General features: G+C 39.9%; 1 long non-coding RNA gene across 22 annotated transcripts in view; it reads right to left on the bottom strand.

Moving 5' to 3' along the window:
- LOC108892905 (uncharacterized) overlaps nt 1–20,860 on the bottom strand; it is a 64,760-nt gene that overhangs the window by 42,652 nt on the left and 1,248 nt on the right. For 7 of the 22 annotated variants that reach the window (XR_007808997.1, XR_007809008.1, XR_007809004.1 and 4 more), the window contains 2 exons: nt 20,071–20,200; nt 19,108–19,237 (listed from right to left, as the gene is read on the bottom strand). This is a non-coding gene — a long non-coding RNA (uncharacterized LOC108892905). Of the gene's footprint in view, nt 1–19,107; nt 19,241–19,353; nt 19,613–20,070; nt 20,204–20,298; nt 20,576–20,860 lie in introns of all 22 variants that reach the window. The other 15 variants (XR_007808995.1, XR_007808993.1, XR_007809007.1 and 12 more) reach the window with 13 other exon arrangements.

Here is a 20,860-nt window from a genome sequence, read left to right as displayed (position 1 = left end):
GGAAGAATAAAGGAGGAGAGGAGACAAGTTAAGGAGGGAGGACTAGAGGAGGAGATACAAGGAGAAGGGATGAGGAGAAATCAGGAGAGGAGAAGAGGTATAAAGAGTAAGAGAGGAGAGAGGAGGAGAGGAAACAAGGAGAGGAAACAAGGAGAGGATATAGAGAGAGGAGAGGAGATATGAGGTGTAGAAAAGAGACAAGGAGAGGAAACAAGGAGAGGAGAGGAGGAAGAACAAGGAGAGAGGAGAAAGCTAGGAGAGGAGATATGAAGAGGAGAGGACAGAAAAACACACACACACACACACACACACACACACACACACACACACACACACACACAGTTGCCACTTTGCCACAGCAGCATTTAAAGCTGTAATGACAGGCCAGAGAGTGATAAGAGACTCTGAGTGGAGAGGCCACTATAGCTGCTCTCCTCTCCCTGCTAACAACTGTAATTATCCAAACTCCACACTCACTACTATTGATCTCCCCCTCTCCCTCCCCTCCTCCTCCCCCAGCCTGCGTGCGTGTGTGTGTGCCTCTCTCTCTCTCTGACAGGGTGACAGTAGAGTGCGTCCCTCTCAGCACAAGAGTTGTTCACACCTGCTGCCGGTAGATGTGGAGAGCAGCGACAAGGACTTTGACAAATACGTGACGGGCACAAAACACAAATATTGGTGCAGCTCCGATGTTCCCCCTCATGGTGTGTGTTAAGTATGAGGAGTGTGAGTGTGTGTGTTTGTGTGCATACGCGCTCTCATGTCTCACACCTGGTTTGGAGAAGGTGGCTACATCAGCTTAGCAACAACGGCACCGGCAACATACAGTTTAAAGTGTGTTCTTCTCTATTAAATGTCCTTACAAAGATAGAGAGAGCTATGAAGGTGAAAACACGAAAATATCTTAATACTTTGACAAAACGATCCCAACTCAAGGTCCACTTGTAGTGTTTTTCTGGAACTTTCAACCATATTACACAGTCTTCTTCAACAGATGGGTTCTGGCAGTTGTCATGGAGATGGATCTGTTGTAATGACTGCTATGATCCTATTCATAACACCTCTAGGATCTCCCATCCACACTGGCCCACAAGCTTGCTTCCATTCCAGATCAAGACCATGTAATATGGTTGAAAGATCCAGAAAAATGCTGATAACATGAGCAGCAGGGGTCACACAGGACACCTGTGTAAACAAACAGTAGTAATGACATCTGTCTATAATCAGTCTATATTGCAGCACAAGCAAACTTCAAATTTTATATTTATCTGAAATAATCAGAAGATTAGAGGACGTAGCTAGATGGAGGAGCGAACGAGAAAACAAGACGTCTTTTCAGTAAATGCCAGAAAAACTACATTGAAAGCTGAAAGTCAGCGTTGGTTTGTTTTAACCACCACCATGATCGTTGCCTAATCTTAACCAAGATGCTGTTATTTTACTAATGACAACAAACGTCCCCAAACATTAGCAAAGCAGCAATTTTAATACAAATCACATTTTCTTGACCAAGTTATTTTTATGTCAAAACCAAATTACTATCATGACACTATCAGACCAGAAAACATTTTATTTTTGCTCCATTTCTTGAGGTCCTGGGTGTCCCACTGATAGAGGTATCAGATCCAAAAACACTTACAGTATGTGTGTCAACTTCTTAACTATTTTGACATTTAAGCAATCACCAACTGAGACTCAAGCTGCAGCTGAAGAAAATCTAAGCAGGACAAACAACTTCAAGGAAGCTACAGTGAACATCATGTTTCTTTTCCCTAAAATATAAAACATAGATAAAATAAAAAAGAGAAGAGGAAGCTTTAGGCCTGACTATAGTTTGTTACAGTGACTCCTTTAATTAGACAGCAGTTATAACTTTATAATTCTGTGTTAAAACTAAGCAGAGAATACTGGTTGTTCAGCAACTTTACTTTAACTCATCTCCTGTCAGCAATGTCGCACTGTGTGTTGGCCACACATTGTTTGACTGGGAGGTGCAGAGCAGAAACATCCACTGTCCTCTCACACACAGGAGATATGAGTCTCAGAAATAGAAGTATCAGTTTTCCTGAAGCAAAAACAGCCTTTTTCTGCATTTTTCTGTTTGTCTGATGAGTCTTTTAAACTCCTTTTAGCTAATAGAGGATCATGAAAAACTGAAACATGAATACACCTGACAGTGACAAACCTTGTGCAGGTGTAAGAGGAGGATGACATTAAATGCATCCTTCCAGCTAACTGAGATAAGGTTTCAGACACCCCAGTTTCTATCATTATTCAACTGTGTGGCTTAATCACACTAAAGCTGCAAAATCATTGAAATCAGGAGATAACAAAATACCTCCCTGACACTGACCAGAGATAAAGACAGTTATTTTTATTAGCACTTAAGAGGCGACATAAAGGGAAATTAAGCTGAATTTCTGTCAAACCACTAACCTTGTCAAATTCTTCACACAGGTTAAAATATAATCTGTTTCCCAGATTTGTTAAGTGGTTTGACCACCTGCTGTGCTTTTCTTTGGGGTTTCTCTCTTTTTTTAAAAAAGGCACTTTTTCTTAAATTTAACAAAACATTTATTTTACCTTTTGAATTTTCTACTTCTGAGCACATTGGGAATAAGTTAGGTATTACTAATTAAAGTTTATGTGTGAAAATGTACTTTGCTGCTTCACTTGACCAAAAAAACAACAGAGCTTTAATGTTGGTTTTTAATGAGGAACGCTAACAACACTAATAAGTCATTAGGAGAGGAGATAAAGGTGAACAAAATGTATTTCCTACTGTGACAAAGACCTGAAGAAGAAAAATAACAGTGAAATTGAAAATGTCAGGGCTTTAAGTGTTGAAACTAATCAGGCGAGCTGTCATTATAAAGGCAAGGTTAATAGCTGCTGACAGAATCACCTTCAGCAGACACCAAGATAAGAAAAGGTCTTTTTATTAGCACTGTTGGGGCAGATACACACACACACACACACACACACACACACACACAGATATGCTATATAGTTGTGTATCTGTGCGCACATAAATACTCCACACAATCACAGAGGATCGATGTGGAAGATCCAGCCTCCCTGCATCTCCTGTTGTCGCCATACATGGGCCCGTCAGATAGCGCCATTCACCAGGGGGAAGGATTTACAAGTCGCACCGTGGCCTCGACACCCAGACAAAAACCTGCTCTTTTGTTCCCCCATCACCTGTTCCAGATTTATGACGTCCAATTACAAACGCGGATGCTAACAGTATTCCCCATTAGCCTATCAAATGCTTTAGTGGTTGTTACCTCAAAGGGGTTATCTGGCCTTTCAGCAGGGGTGTAACCAATTTATGGCCCCCCCAGGAAGACCGGAACAAAGACCTCCCTGGCTCTGCTTTTTGTTTTCCTGCTCTGCTCCCCAAGACAGGTAATTAACAGGGAAGGAGTTTGTGGTTAATTTGCGAGATAATTATCTAAATTAAACTGCCTTTCGTCACGCGGGGGGTTCTATCTCTCTCTCTCTTACTCGCCTGCATGCGTGCAATCTCTCTCTATCACTTGATGAGGGTGGTCAGGGTATTGTGCCGCTGTAGAAACAAAACCAGTAATGACATGTTCTTCTTTCTTTCCCTTTGTTTTCCCCCGCTTTGTTTTGCTTTTTCTTTGTTTTTTAGTCAGAGGAGAAGTAAATGAAGAGGGTAAAGGAGCAGGAAGAGAGAGAAATATGGAGGAGCACAGAAAGAGACGGAGATAACTGAGAGAATCAGTTTACTTACAGACTTTAACCAGACGACAAAAGAGAACAGTGCCATTAACACACACACTATAATCTGATCTGCAGTGGCTGTTATCTATCAGGTAGCTCCTGAATAGCAGCGCTCATCTGCAAGGCAGTGTTTGCCTCTCAGGAAGAGCTGGCTCAGCTCAGATGAGATTACTGAGGCAGGATCTGGAGTGGAAGTTTAAGTTTAGTGTGCAGACTTAACATCCAACAACGATTCAAGTCGAGTTCTTGAAGCACAGATTCCCACAGATTTGTAGTAACTGATTATAGTCCCGTTAAAAAAACCTCAAGACCATCAAGTGCATGTAGATTCAACACCATGACCTCTGTGAATAAGTTTTAAGAGCTGTAAGAGTTTCCAGATCTCATAAATTACACTCTTTATCCTCAATTTTTCACAGTCCACACATCCTTTTAAACTATGCTATCTTTGAGTATTATCCTGAAGAAGCTGTAATAGAAAAATCTTCTGTTGTGATCGATATTTTAATTATAATCAGCTGTATTCGCCAGGCTTACTTGATCCTGCACACAGTAAATAACTATTATTACCTGCAGACTGAGCTGATAAAGCCGTCTGCTCACTCTCTTTGCTGTCTCATACAAAAACAAACACACACATGAACTGTGTTGATGAACGAACTACATCTACAGTAGGGGAGTGAGAGACTGTATACTGGAGATTAACACCAGACTTCAACACAGCAGACTGATGTTCACTTCCTGTTTCTTACTGACACTTTCTCTTCTTTTGACCATGACTGTGATTGATCTTTAACTTTAAACAAGAAGATATTCTCACCATCTTGTCCTAACCAAGTCATTTTTGCATCTAAATCATCATCACCATTAACCATAGTTCTGGAGGGAAAATACCAACAAAGAAGATTTTGAGGATTCGTCGTGGAGCAAATGAAAAGAGTCCTGCTTTAACCTGAAGTCTGTTTAGAAAAGGAAAGGAAAACTTTAACATTGCTAAAATACTCACTAAGAGGGACAGGCTGCAGTCAAGCACTCAGTGACTAACCATAGCCAATGCACCAACCCTGGACTTATCAACAAGAGGTCTAAAGTGAGTCTTACTCTGCCCCTGCATGGCCACCAGTGGCATTTAATGCAGAAAATGGTGAAATAAAACTTACAGATTCATAAAAGCCATTGTCATCACTGTCTCTGAAATTTATAAACACATGCTACTGACTTTTCTCTCGGCTTTTAGTCTCCAAAAACATTTCTAATGCTGCATTAATATGTGTATGTACAGTATGTTATCATCTAAAGAAATCACTTGACAGGATTTTAATGGACAAACTAATGGACACATCGACAGCAGAAGCAGCCCATCATTTTTGGGATATCTGGGTGGACACATAGCATCAGCACATATTTGACAAATGGATTTCAATCACAATTTCTCAAATGAAACTTCCCAGCCTCGAGTGAAAAAGTTTTTTGGGGGCGGTGGGGCAAGAAAAATTTCATTAGAATTAGCCGATTCCGTGCTGCCTTTTCAAATTCGATACATCGTAATTTGCATAAAAATGCCTGGATGGAAACCCAGCTAGTGTGTCTTCCTCTCTCTGTCCTCATCCATCCCTCCTCTCTCCCTCTCTCTCTCTCTCTGTACTGTATGAAGGAGGGATGATCGCTCCCTGTCACATCTGTTGGCACGTTGCCATCAAGCCTTGACAGGAAAATAACACTCTTCAGGGAAAATAATACACTCGTTCTGCCGTCGGCGCTCCCAGACACATGCCTTGGTGTGTGTGTGTGTGTGCGCATCTAAAAGCCCTCGTCGCTGCTGTCAACCTGAGTACAAAGGATCACTTTATATGATTAGTATGCATCTCTGAAAAACATATTGAACAAAAAGCCCTGCCCCGAATGCTGCTCCACGCCAATTAATGGATTAAGAAATTATTTTGAGGCGAGGCTTGTTGTGAGACAGCTATGATATGTGGCTGGAGAGGCATTTCTGTTGTGGTTATTGCCATAGCTATAAGGCCTGAATGCATTTTGATCATACAACAGCAACGTATACAACCAGATATTTGTCTTTACTGAGTGACAAGGCCTGTAAAACAGCCCTCTGCCCCATTTAAAGCAATGAAAAACAACTTTGTTCCTCTAAAAGGCTTGATATAAAATCAGCCTCTTGAGCAACAGCACTCATTTACTGTGTGGATTCAAACCGGCAACCTTACAGATCACTTCAGGATGTGCTGTCAGTCAGTCAGCCACATACACATACACACACACACACACAGACACACAATCATCCCCAGCGCTTCTCAGAGGACAAAAGCCACTTTGACACGGCAGTTAACCCAAAGCCCGACAGAGCCCCGGACCCCCTTTAACCCTCCGCTCACCCAGCTCTCACTCCTGTGTTAAGAGCTGCGTTTATGGATTTTGGAAAAAGCTGAAAATAGAGATTGAAATCGACTTGGCCCCGAGAATGACATTTGATTTCTTACTACTCCGCTTTAGGTGTGAGTGCGAGTGTCTGTGTATGTGTGTCTTAGGAAGAGAGAGATCTAACCATGTGAGGGGTGGGTGACTGTACAAGGAAATTCAGAGATATAATCAGAGGCTGCAACTAACATTTTTATTCTTGAAAAATCTGTCAATTATTTCCTCTGTTAATTAGTCTATAAAATGCCAGAAAATAGTGAAAAACGGCCGACACATTTTCCCACAGCAAAAAATCAAATCAACAAATTAAACTCATTTTAAAAAAACAGAAAAGCAGCAAATCGTCACACTGAGAAGCTAGAACTACAGAATATGCAACATTTTTGCTTTATAATTGACCTAAACAATTAATCAGAATCGCTGTTAATTAATTTCTTTTGATTTACTTGCCTTGTCATTTCAGCTGTAGTTTATCCAACAGCAAAACAAACTAAGATGTAAAAAGCCACAGTGGTTGAAGGGTTACTTTGACCTCGTATTAACTGCATTACTTTAGAAAAATGTAAGAATGTAAGAACAAAATTGAAATATTGAAGATCCACCTGAACGCCTACATCATATCAGCTCATATTGTGCTTGATTGTTGCTTATTCCCAAATATATTTCCAGTTTTCTCGCTCTCTGGAGTCTTTTCTTCACCAAATTGTAAAGCCTAGTGATTTGGGGTGGTATAACAGTTTGATGTTATGAGTGAGATGTCTTGATATGGTCAATTAAAAACTTTACATTACCATGTTATAGAGCAGTTTGATCCAAACAGCTCCTCCACCCCAGAATCACCATGACCATCTATACAGCCCTCACTAGCAGGGCTAAAAGTATATTTGTTCATGTAATTAGAAATGTATTGAACAGACTTTCTAATGGTGTAAGTGCATGATGTGATCTGTGGTCGAAAAGAGAGCGTGTAGAGTTACATCAGCCGGCTGATTGGTATTCTATCCATTATAGACCCTGAGGAGAGCTCAATTCTCAATTTCCACCCCACAACATGGAAAATGGCAGTCCATTTTCCTCCGCTAATGCAAACAACATAGCTCCTCTAAAATCAATGTAATTGGTCAGACCATTTATTCTGACTGAATATCTTGTGTAATGCTTGTAGTGGTGTGATGATGGCAGCGTAGTTCCTTCATAGCGAGGGGGTCTGAGTAATGGGTGGGAGCGCTGACATGCGAATGGTTGGGAAATCCATTTAAATATATACAGAGGCAGATTTGCATTCATGATGCTTGTCAACCGGGTGGCTACAAGGTGACATGTCACTTAGCAGATCAACCCAAACCAAACGCTTCTGTTTTATTCTAAGTTGTTTGTTTTACAGTAAGAATTCACCTTTTTATGTGAATAATTTTTTGCAACAGTTTTAACAGAAATTGATTTAAGCAACCGTTCAGGAAAGTTTACTGTTCTGAACAATGAAGTCTGACAGTGAAAACCTCTGCTTGTTTGCAAACAGTATGGAGTTAGAATAGCTTCAAAATAGACATTATGTTCACATGATCAGTTGTCACAAAAATACTCCACTTCTACTCAGGTCTTGCTTAACAAGGTTCTGAAACAGCATCCAGGAAGATTTAACAGAAATTTAACCATCTGATTTTTTACAATTTTACATTTACAGTATGTCTAACATCATAGCCACGGCCCTGCATCTCTTTTAAAGACAAACTTTCGCTCATCAAATAATGTAATGGTCATTCGACAATCTTTGGATACACACGACTTCCTGCCACCCTGTTTCATCATATCGTAAAAACCTCACAGCCTCCTACAATGCAATAACTGATGGATCATAGAGTAACATCTGAATTCACAGCCTTGTATTTAAAAGAAACAACTGCAAACTCGTCCACACAAAACAACATGACCACGCACACCTGCAGCAGGATAATGGTCTAACAAACCAGCACACTGTACAGGCTCAGACTGGCTTGTGATTAGACACTGTGACGATAAACAAAAAAAATGCAAACACAAAACAAGAAGTGAGAGAGCCTGGTCACATTCACTCATCCTTATAATAACACATACAGAAGAGGACTGAGCTGCTTACTCTAAAGAAATTTTAAAAATAGGGTGAAGGAGAAATGTGTCTATTTGTACATGTTTTACATAAAACCTACTTGAACCCAGGCTATATTTGTCGATGCATTAGAGGCAGAGAGCGCCTGAGCGGCTGCTCTGTGCTGGAGGCCCTCTCACCGGGGTCTGTTTGTCAGCTCCCATGTTTACTGCGTGGAGAATGAATGCAGAATGCCGGATATCCATCACATTAACGCGGTTTGATGGCAGCCTGGCACTTTGAGGCAATTCAGTCCACAGGAAGACTCTGGTACCCCACTGGTCCTGGCTTTTTCTGCAAATGGTTCGAATTGCTGCACGCCACTTATGTTTGCAGCTTTATTCTTAAAAACAATTTCAATGTCGTCGTGTTGGCGGTAGATTTTTCTGTTTTATTGAATTCTACAGTAAAGCTATTTGTTTTGGGATTGTCACCATTGCTCTCACCTCTTTTAGTGAAATATCAACTCAGGCTTAGAGAGCAGTTTTTAACCTGCGTTTGAAAATCTGAAGATAAACCGGATGTGGTTAGGGCTCGATGAAAATGTCAGTTTCTTTCTTCTGCAAATCCCAAAATGAAGGCAGTCTACAGGTGAGCACGTCACTGTGATCATGAATTAACATTTCTGTCAATGTACTTAATGGTGTCAACACCCAGATATGGACTGTATTCAAAACTATAATAATAGAATAACCTCATTTACAACAACTTGACTTCATGTACAACTAATTTAACCATCACCTGTTGATGTTTCTGGTGTAAAACAGCATTAAAAATCAATACTTTGTAACTGGACAGAGAGATGCAACAACTTTTAATGATTTGCTCTCTTAGACCTTCATGTGTCATGTTACATTATACACCTCTTAATGTGTTTTATTCATTTAACTTGTTGGCTATTAAAGGCCTAGGTGGTGTGGGGTGAGATAAAAGTTAGAATTGTATTACTTTTAATTTAAAAAGGTATAATATGACACATTTTACTGGTAACACTCAACCTCACCCCTATTTAACATTTAAAAGCAATACATAAACAATGTATATATATGTGTATAACATACTTTGGATTTAAAAGTAGAGATAAGGACATTTTAATACAGTTGTGTTCATATAAAATATGTCTTATTAAAGTATATATTTATCAAGAGAGAGAGAGAGCAGGAGATAAATTATAGACATTATATCATCCACACTTAAAATTATCTGTATCTGTTTCACAACTACATTCAAATTTGTTATTAACAATCAAGCATTATTAAACAATTTAACTGTTAACTGTTTGCTTTATTTGACCAAAACATCCACTCACTCTATTGATCTCAAATAGGATTTTTTTGCTCCTGATCTACTGATCTGAACTCCAAAAACTCTAAAAATGATGTTGGATGCACTGTTTCTGAATGATACAATTAAACACATCTTAAAATGCAGATATTATGCAATTTGCAGTCACAGGCCTTTTTTCCCTCAACAGATCTAACAGAAAAAGTGAGAGTTGTTTTTGGAGTTTACTTCCTCATACAATCACAGCTTAGACTTTTCCTGCAGCATCATCTACAATCTACCATCTTATTTATACCCAGTTAACCCTAGAGTCCATCCATATATCAGCACATGCAGTATTAGTCTTTGATCACAGTAAAATCTCATTCAGAAGAACAGAGTATGTGTGGACGTTCTGCCATATTTGCAGTGTTTGTATCTGAATAATAATTTTCATGCTGAATCCAACCTGTCATAAACTTAAACATCTTCATCTGTTAATTATTGCTTATAGGCGCACTACTGCCAACAACTGGGCTGATGCGGCACAGTAGAGTGTGGTGAATTGTAGGATACACTTAGCTCTGAATACCGCTTTGAAGCGGCATTAGGAAAAGTGCACGAGAGACCCTGAGCTCTCATAATGGCAGTCTTTATTCCACTCTAGCTCATTTGGCCATTATGGTACAGTTAGTCTAAATAACAGCTGAAGAAATGGAATAATGTGCGCATGGTGAGAGGCAGTGATATGTCCTACCTGTGTATTCATATTTTAATCTCAGCACCTCTGGAAAAACACCCATACAGTCTGTTGTGAAGGCTATTTCCTAATTTACAATGTGGCCAGAATTCACCAACATGCAGTATTAATATTGTACAGTATTTTAGTCGCAGCAAACTGCAGAATAAAAAAAGATATTATTCTCCCAGCATAGTCGAGCTCAGTGGTCCCTCCCTCTCCTATGGTGACAACTTTTCTCAATTCATATTCACATCTTTTACTGTGGGGTGACGCACTTGGAGCCAATAGAACAGGAATTTACTGTATGTTTATTGTGTTTATAGGGGACCTGATACATGATCAAAAAAAGTTTGATGACCTCCTGAATTTCAAGTTCATTTTTGGATGTTAAATGAGACAAATTACAGAATCTGTAGAGTCATGTTTAAAATCTGATGTGGGTATTTTATTGCCTGTATTTTTGATGTTCCAAAAATTAAAATAGCGTCTTTTATAAATTCTTTACACAAATTTAATCAAAAATATAATCAGGGTTGAATTTTTACATCCCTTTTATATACGTTTATGTACATTTTCTTGACTGAACACACTTCAAGTATAAACTTTTATAGCCAAATAAGAAAACTTTTTTTTTCTTCAAAATAAATAATGAACTACAGTTGCTTACATGAACTGAGACACACTAAAACTACCACACATCAATTTTTTGACTTCCAGTGTCTCCTATCAGACACATCCTCCCCACAGTTCACTGTGTGTAACATGATATAGTTACTGGGATAAAAATGGGTTTTGGTTTTTCTGTACATGGTCAGTTAGTGTCAGTGAGCGGGGACTGACTGGGAAACAGCTCTTTACAGGTGTTAATCATACTGAGTTTATAAAACACGTGAAACTACAGTTGCCAAGGCTTCAGCAGCCTCTCTGAGGTTTGAATGAGAAGTCTTAAGGTGGACGTCAAGCTCCCTCTAGTGAGGAGTTTCTACACTTCTCATGAAGAAGAAACGAGAGACAGTGTTTTACTGGACGAGGTCCTGCCTCTAATGTACTGTATGTCACAGTAGCAGGACAAGTTTCAGTTCATGGCGAATGGGGAAAACAAATCTGACTGTTTAACAGTCAACATGAATAACATGGCAGGGAATGACACTGATATTGTGTCCTCATTGTTTCACAGACTTTGCAGAGTTAAAACAACCTGAAGATGAGTTTACGTTGTTAAAGTACAGATAAACTATAAATGATGAGGTTTTTTATTTTATTATTTATTTCTTAATTCTTATATTAGAGGCCAATTCCTGGTTTGGGCCAAAGTCATGTATTAAAATACAGGGAATTAGTATTAAGACAATTGTATAAGGAGAAATAAATTTTAACAATTACAAATTTTGTAAAAGAACATTCTACAGACCTCTTGGTTGCTTAGTCTAAACATTTGTGAGGTTGCATTGAGGAACTTTGGACTCCTGACCTCAAACATTTGGTTTCTTGCCATAACTTCATACTTTTTTTTTTTTTCCATGGGTAGTTTGTTACTGATACTATATCCTGTCCACTTAAACTAAAACATGCCATCAAATTAAATGAAACAGGACAGTATCTAAATCTGTGGTGTAATTTATTTGGGCCAAAATGTGCATTATATTTAAGAGAATTAAGGAAAAATAAAAAATCTGACTCTCATGGCAATACAAACAGCCCTACCTCCTGTTTGTTAGACTCTGCTGCCATCTAGTGGTTAAATCAGAACTTACAGTATTTCTTCATCTTAATCAGCCCCAGCTGTGACATCTTAATCAGGAAAGTGGAGTCAATTTAATTTGTTTCACCTGGGATTACATTTACTATTTCCATATATAACTGTGCCATGGAGATATTGCACTGTTTTGAACAGTGTTATTGTAATGTCCATATCAAATAAACAAATGAATAATTTTCTAAATTTGTGTTTTGATTTTATGAAAAGAAAATCTTTTGAAAATCTTTTCATGGTGGAACTAGATGGTACTTAGAGTGGCTTTGAATAATCTAAATAAATTAAATAAATCCTTCTGCATCAGCAAACTGCACCAGTTACAAGAAACATCCATCAGTAACTGTTTGTCACATTCATATACAGATAAGCCTCAATCATGGCCACAAATGTCTTTTTTAGTCTTTCAACGTCTACCTGTTACAATAAACTTCAAGTAAATCCATGAACATTAATGTGCTAAAGACACAAGTTTCAGGTCAGTCTGGTCAGTAAGTCTTTTAAGATCAGGGTTACAACAAATTATTATTTTCATTATTGATTAATCTGTTAATTATGGAGGGATCCCAGCTGCGCACATCATCAAACGTGCTCTATTTAACAGCTATTTTGTCACAAACATCAATCAAACCATTGTAAAACTAGTAAGTAGATCCCTAGTAGAAGTTTTCATCATGACGCAGGATACATAAAACAAACCTTATGTATTCAGGCTGTCATAATAATTCTGTTTCTAACTATGCAACAGCACAACATGAACTAAAAAAGTTTGTACATCCACATCACTGAGCATCTGATCATCAAGGTCTTCTTGAAGACTATTATTATTTCTCTGTGAAAAATTAGTATGAGTAGCAGTTTGGATAGCAGCTGGTTACATTATCTCTTGAGTCATGTTTATAGACCTATTGTAAAATGTAAATGATAAGGGTCACATCATGTGATTAGTAGGAAGTTATGATGGGACACCCCGCAAAACCACAAAATGATATTGAGCATCCAAAACTAAAAAAATATAACTTTAGAGATGCAATAATCAACTGATTTAAATTCTGATAATTTGATTCCTTACACTCTGACTCTTCCAGTAACAATTAGCTGGTTTGTTTGGTCTAAGTTAAATGAGCTGCTCGACCAAAAGCAACTGACATAACTCAACCTATCTCATTAACTTGTCCGTTGTTGGTGTCCATGCATGACCAAAGACTGAAACATCAAGGACAAGGAGTGGAAGTTTGTTAGAGCCAAATATTAGTTAAAGCAAATACAGCCCTGCAGTTTGCAACATACATGAGCCCCGCAGCTCCATATCCAACCAAGTTTAATGTCTGTGTCATGAAGCAGGGCCATCATTAATACTAGAGCCTTTTGTACATTTGTCATCCTTGAAATTACCCAAACACAACTCTTTCACTCATCCATCATCCATCACTGCACAAAGTACTGGTTTTCTAACTTAATACTTGACACTGTTAAGTAACATTATGTTTAATAGTTAGGTGCAGTTTATGTATGGTCTCTTTCCATTCATCAGGCTCATATTCAGAAAGTGAAGTGGGTAATAATGTAATACTGCAAACTCATTCAAAGACACCCTCACATAGCAACACAAGTCACATGACTGGAGAGAGGCAGAGTGACAGAGCACATAGCTGCACATAGATCTACTTGCAGGGGAAATCCTACAAATTCTTGGCACTTGATACGTCACCCCATCTCCCACATGTTAGTTATCAGTTAAACAAGTCAAGGCTAACTCAAGATGTGTTTACTTGTTCACTATTTAACCAAAACCATAATAATCCCTTACTTTAACCAAAGTGTTTTAGAAGTCTAAACAACACACAGAACCACCACAACCACCTCCCCACAACTTCCATGCAGTAGCACTTCCTGGTCTGGAAAACATTGCCAGTGAACATAATCCACATATCAATTTCCTCCAAAAAATATCTGGCAAAACCATTTAGTAGCATGCAGACATCATTTCCAAGAGTTTCCAAGGTTGGTTTGACGTCATCTACAAGTAGATAAATGCTGAATATCTTCCTGAGCTGAACAAAATAGTGCTCTAGCCTAACAATCAGGAACAATTTAGGAGCATCTCACCCAAAAACAGTCAGACCTGCAAACAGGAGCCGGGGATCAAACCACCGACCCTACAATTAGACAGCCCCCTCAGTTACAACTTTCCATTTGGTTTTTCGCGAGTCTCTGCGATCACCTAACATAAAACAAAATCCAAAGGAGTTAAAGTTGAATCCTCTCCAAAGTTTATGAGACAAACAAAAAGCAGCACTTACACCATATTGGCTCAATCCACAAAACCACATCATGTAAATATCTCTTCATATGTCATATGTGTAGCGTGTCCATCCACAAGTTCATTAAGTTTGGTCCAGAGGATGCAAAGTATAGTAGGACATGTGTCTCAAGTATCTTCTTCCACCTGAGAACAGTGGTGTCTTCACAATCATAGGTTAAGATGATGCTGCTGGGAGCTCTTGAGATTATCACATCAACCTCCTTCATTTTAAACCAACCATAAATTCCCCATTGAATGACAAAGACATCACCTCACTGTGTGCAAAAACAACCACACTGCTGTCCTCTGCAGACTCTCCACATGCTGAAGTGTTGCTCAAGTTAGGACAGTGCCATGTCCGTGACTTTCCATGACTTTGACTTTGAAAGTGTCCTGTTTTTGACCTGAGTATCATCCCATCTGCTGATGTTGCTTCTCTCTGTGTGTCTTCATCTTCTTGTCATCAGCTGATAAAAAACCAAAACGACATGATCCATAGTCCAAATGAAGGAGAAAATCCCTCCTTGCAATGACAAGTGTGCTGCGCTCAGACAGAAAAGTGATGCATTCGCACTTGTTGGCTCGGCAGGACAACCTCATTAAAGTTTGACTTTTGCCAAAAGAAAGAAAAGACTGGGAGATGTGAGAGGAATGAGAGTGTTATCATCAGCTGATGGAGATAACAGAGAAAAAGAGGTGAAGGATGTAGAGTTGAGGAGTGGAGCATCCTACCGTCTCTCAGCCAGGACGATGAATGGAAACCCTGCCTCTCTGCCTCCTTTTATACTCTCTTCCCCCTGCTGACTCGCTCTGGCTTTTACCCTGGCTTCAATGTGTGTGTGTGTATGTGCATGTGTGTGTGTGCAGAGAGAGACCTCTTTCAGAGCAGCAGGAATATATTATAGGCCAAACAAAAGGAGCCGGCTTATTGTTTATGAATTACCAGCCTTCCAAAGCCAACAAAGGCCCCTATTTTCATAGAAAACTCCATTTTCATTTCAGCTCCATTTGATTACCAGAGCAAAGAAAATAAAAAGACCTCTCCGGTCGCAACGTCCCAAAGGGATTCATCCCTCCTCCTCTCGCTCATTCAGCGCTACTGAAAAGGTTTCTTTATTGCTTTCTTTTCAGGACCGACGTCAAATGGGCTTTTAGGAGTAAACCAATGACAAAAAATTATTACTTGGCTATTTTGTACAACAACAGGGCCGGGGGAAGAGAGGAGTCCTGTGTTGTCTTTGTCATCTTTCTTTCCCCTTTTCTTTTGCTCCTTTCTGCTATTGGAGAGGAAAATTGCAGAGGCTGGAAATTAATGGCAAGGCTTTGAAGGAAGAGAGAGAGAGAAAGAAGAGGGAGACACAATGCAACAATACAAGTCGAATCTAAATTATCACTAGCTACTGAACACAGTGAAGAGACAGAAAGGTACTGTATGGCTTCAGAGGACTTTGGAAGTGTGTGTGTGTGTGTGTGTGTGTGTGTGTGTGTGTGCACGTTTCACATAACAGACACACCTGTTGGTTCCATGGCCAAAAACAATGCAACCCCAGTGACTCACTGTCATTTCATTTACAATAGGGCTGTCGATAGTGTGTGTATATGTGTGTGTGTGTGTGTGTGTGTGTGTGTGTGTGTGTGTGTGTGTGTGTGTGCGTGTGCGTGTGCGTGAGTTTGTGTGCCCCATTCAGCGTTTCCAGACCTGTAGGTGTGTGTAGAGATGCAGGCAGAATTAATGATTGGCTCGCTGCACAGTTCAGATGTCGGATACCGGGTCTGATCTTCACAAAAGCCCTTTTATCGTTTAACAAAGAAATATATCAGGAAGCTTTTAAAGTATTTCTGAAACTACTGACTCCTGGGATTTTCACACACAACAGTCTCTGTAGTTGGCACAGAATAATGCCAAAACAAAAGAGAGGTCAGAAGAAAATAGCCAGACTGTTTGGAGCTGACAGAAAGGCCATGATAACTTAGATAACTACTCTTTACATCTGCAGTGAGAAGAAAAAACATCTAACACTGCACTTACACTTACAGTGCACACAGCAGCAGAAGACCACGTCTGGTTCCACTCTGTCATTAAAGAACAGAAATCTGAAGCTGCAGCGGACCCAGGCTCAAAGCTGAACAGCTGAGGACTGGAAAAACAGAAAATAACATGGTGATGCAGGTGTATATTCACACAAACTGCGCAGCCTGGCATCTTATTTAAGTGGGAAAGGATGAGACATATTCACTTCCAGTCATGAAGTTCACTTTGAGGCTCTCCACTGTCCAGCCAGTTGAAGAGAAGGACCAGGACTGACGTCTCATTTTTGATTATTTACATCATTTTTAAGAGACAGAAGGAAGCTGCAGCAATTATAAGGAAAATAGACAACTTGTTGAATGCTGTTGTCAGCTCACAAGCCATCCTGCCTGCACCATTTCTTTTTCCAGCTGCTTTTTTGCAACAGCACATGGGTACATTTCACATGGCAAAATCCCATCTAACCATCAAAAAAGGAATCCATCTGACAAGTTGAAAATTCACCTATCTAACATCTCTTTCCGTTATCACAAACAATAAGCAACAAACGAGCCCATACAGCCAGCACACCAGGTCTAACTACATAGCTCCGAGCAGCCTATAAAATGTCATGAAAAACAATTTTTCTCAAAAGAAAAAAGATGAATAGTGTCAGCACACGCCGACTCTAGAAGATGCTCTTTCATCTTTTGCTTTGCCTCCTTTTTTTGTCCTCCTGGATGAATATTTGGCTCGAGACAAAAGGTGAACCAATCAATTATTCCTCTCGCAGGGCCCCGGTGCTGTTGTGAAAAGCGGTGACATTTGAGCTTTCCAGACGACATCTGCAAATTTATATGCCTTCCATTGTGCGAGGCAGCCAGCCCTGTATCAAAGGCTGTAAAAGGCCTTGTCAATTTAGTAAGGACAACTCCACAAAGACTCCTTTCTTCTCTGTTGTTATGGGAATAATGCTTTTCACTGGTGTCCTGCCAAAACCTGTTGGCAATTTGGCCGTGTGATGTTATTGATTGCATTGATAACAGACATCTACCATAGAAACCATCAAACCGTGGTTGATGCATTGTGAAACATCATGACTGTATACGTGGTGATCAGACTGAACTAAAACCACAGAGGCTGTGTAGTGAATACACGTGAACAGTAGGTGTCTCTCCTCCAACATGCTGGAGCCTGAAACCAGTCGCAGTCTTACTCAGTGATTTAAAGCATGGCCTCATACCCACAGATATTAAAGCTGCGCTGGCCTCTGTGAGTGCTTTCAGACAGCGAGCAGCTGCTGTCGCCGCCTCAGCACAGAGAGGATGCCAACTACAGCCCTTGCGGATGCACGTGGCTATTTGCTGCTGCCATCTGATTGATAACGGTTCAACAGTCTCCTCTTGTTGTTACCGTGGCAACCACAGAAACTACTGATATAAGAGTTTGTGAGCTATATACACCTCTTTAACTAGCAATGAATAAACATAAAAGTCCACGCTACAGCCTGCTCTATCTAGCTGCATGATGAGACTATAAGCAGACAGCAGCAGTCTTGCTTAACAACAGCCTTGTTGCTGATGAGAGGCTTTTCCTGCCATCACAGCATGACATGCAGGTGAAATACATCATTAGAAACAACTGTGACATTTTTAGGGAAGAATTGACACAAACAACAAACTTTGCTCCAGTTTCCAAAATCACATCAAATTATGAAATATCTGTCAGTCTCTTAACTCCTCCTGATCCATCAGGTCATTCACGCAAGAGCATCATCCACATCACACACATCTTCTCCCTGGACTGATATTTTGATGGATTTGTTTTCTAAGTCCTACAGCAGTCCAGTCACACTGCATTTCTTTCCTGCAAATAATCACCTCAGATGAGTGTGTGTTTCCTGTTTCAGTTTAAGCTCCCAGCTGGCTCCGGATAACTCACAGGTCACAGAGACAGCTCGATATTTATTTAACCACCTACATTGGAACTGTTGCATCACATCCCTAAAATATGAGAAATATAAAAAAATGTGCAAGCATATACTGCTACAGGACAAATTCAGCTCTCCTAAAAGCACTGTTGGCAGTATTACCAGTCATGTTTCCCTTTTGGCTCCTATAGCTGAAGCAGAGGCCAGCAGAAGAGAGCTTTAAGCCTGCTGACTCTGAGTCAGATCTTGGCTGTCCAGTCTGTCCTGCCAGCTGAAGATTTTGCAGCATCACTGCTGCTTAACATACCCATCCATCCTCTGTACGGAGTGGAAACTGAACTTAAACATGTCTTGGGTGTTTAAGAGATTACATCCTGCAGACTCAATAAATGAAACACAAGTTTCTTATGTAGATTTTCTTAGCAGACAAATATATATATATACAGTACTACAAACCTATACTTTGATACAGGTACAAGCCCCATAACAAAATACTAATGCATGTATCAAATACATGACTTGCACACCTTTATCTATGGGAGTGGCCCATAAAGCCAAACAACAACAAAGCTTACAAACAAACAACAACAAACAAGGACAAGTTATGTATCCTAGCTCCTGCACAGCCTACAGTAAACAAAGACAAGACAACCTAGTGACTAATCAATTTGTCCATGCATAACTGGAAAAATAATAACAACACAGCAGGAACACAGCAAAGAGTTAAATACAGCCACGGCGGGACATTTAAACACCAGGAAAGAAACTAGAGACAAACAAATATAGAGTATATCTTACATTTGTCGTTGAAGTCTTCTGTCCGTTCTCCCATGGAGATGAAGTGTCCGTCATTTGTAACGTTCAGCCACACCTGCTGCCTGGTCAGTAATTGTTTGTTGGCAGAAGTCCTCCTCTCCTCTCTCCGTCGCTGCTTAACAGTCAAAAAACACGTTAGTTTGTATCATTAGCGCTGGAAGACTGCGTTAAGTTGAGTTAACTCTCATGTTTGTTTGTAAATTATGTTACATTTCTTTTGTTTGTTACTTGTCTGTTTGTGAAGTGGTCGGAGCGCGACAGGCTACACATTCCACGCAAAGGTCCAACTTCCTTTTTCGACCACACAGGTCAGAGGTGGTTAGCCAGCCGTTACTACACAGGGGGCGCTGTTTCCCCGTGTCTGACGAAACTCGAGCACATTGGCTAAATTGGGCTAGTTCGGTTGTTACCTAGGTGATTTTTAGCTCGCTGCCCTTTTCCCCCTCCTCTCCTCTCTCCATCGCTGCTAGTCACTCTACCAACAAGGCTGAAACTTTTTTATATGATGGGCCACTGTTATGTTATACAACCAATAAACTGACTAACACAAGTTTCTTATGTAGATTTTCTTAGCAGACAAATATATATATACAGTACTACAAACCTATACTTTGATACAGGTACAAGCCCCATAACAAAATACTAATGCATGTATCAAATACATGACTTGCACACCTTTATCTATGGGAGTGGCCCATAAAGCCAAACAACAACAAAGCTTACAAACAAACAACAACAAACAAGGACAAGTATGTATCATAGCTCCTGCACAGCCTACAGTAAACAAAGACAAGACAACCTAGTGACTAATCAATTTGTCCATGCATAACTGGAAAAATAATAACAACACAGCAGGAACACAGCAAAGAGTTAAATACAGCCACGGCGGGACATTTAAACACCAGGAAAGAAACTAGAGACAAACAAATATAGAGTATATCTTACATTTGTCGTTGAAGTCTTCTGTCCGTTCTCCCATGGAGATGAAGTGTCCGTCATTTGTAACGTTCAGCCACACCTGCTGCCTGGTCAGTAATTGTTTGTTGGCAGAAGTCCTCCTCTCCTCTCTCCGTCGCTGCTTAACAGTCAAAAAACACGTTAGTTTGTATCATTAGCGCTGGAAGACTGCGTTAAGTTGAGTTAACTCTCATGTTTGTTTGTAAATTATGTTACATTTCTTTTGTTTGTTACTTGTCTGTTTGTGAAGTGGTCGGAGCGTGACAGGCTACACATTCCACGCAAAGGTCCAACTTCCTTTTTCGACCACACAGGTCAGAGGTGGTTAGCCAGCCGTTACTACACAGGGGGCGCTGTTTCCCCGTGTCTGACGAAACTCGAGCACATTGGCTAAATTGGGCTAGTTCGGTTGTTACCTAGGTGATTTTTAGCTCGCTGCCCTTTTCCCCCTCCTCTCCTCTCTCCATCGCTGCTAGTCACTCTACCAACAAGGCTGAAACATTTTTATATGATGGGCCACTGTTATGTTATACAACCAATAAACTGACTAACACAAGTTTCTTATGTAGATTTTCTTAGCAGACAAATATATATATACAGTACTACAAACCTATACTTTGATACAGGTACAAGCCCCATAACAAAATACTAATGCATGTATCAAATACATGACTTGCACACCTTTATCTATGGGAGTGGCCCATAAAGCCAAACAACAACAAAGCTTACAAACAAACAACAACAAACAAGGACAAGTATGTATCATAGCTCCTGCACA

Source organism: Lates calcarifer, linkage group LG7_2 (assembly GCF_001640805.2).
Source record: "Lates calcarifer isolate ASB-BC8 linkage group LG7_2, TLL_Latcal_v3, whole genome shotgun sequence".
NCBI lineage: Eukaryota > Metazoa > Chordata > Actinopteri > Centropomidae > Lates > Lates calcarifer.
Note: the sequence above shows the minus strand (reverse complement) of the source record. Positions and strands in the feature narration are given on the sequence as shown.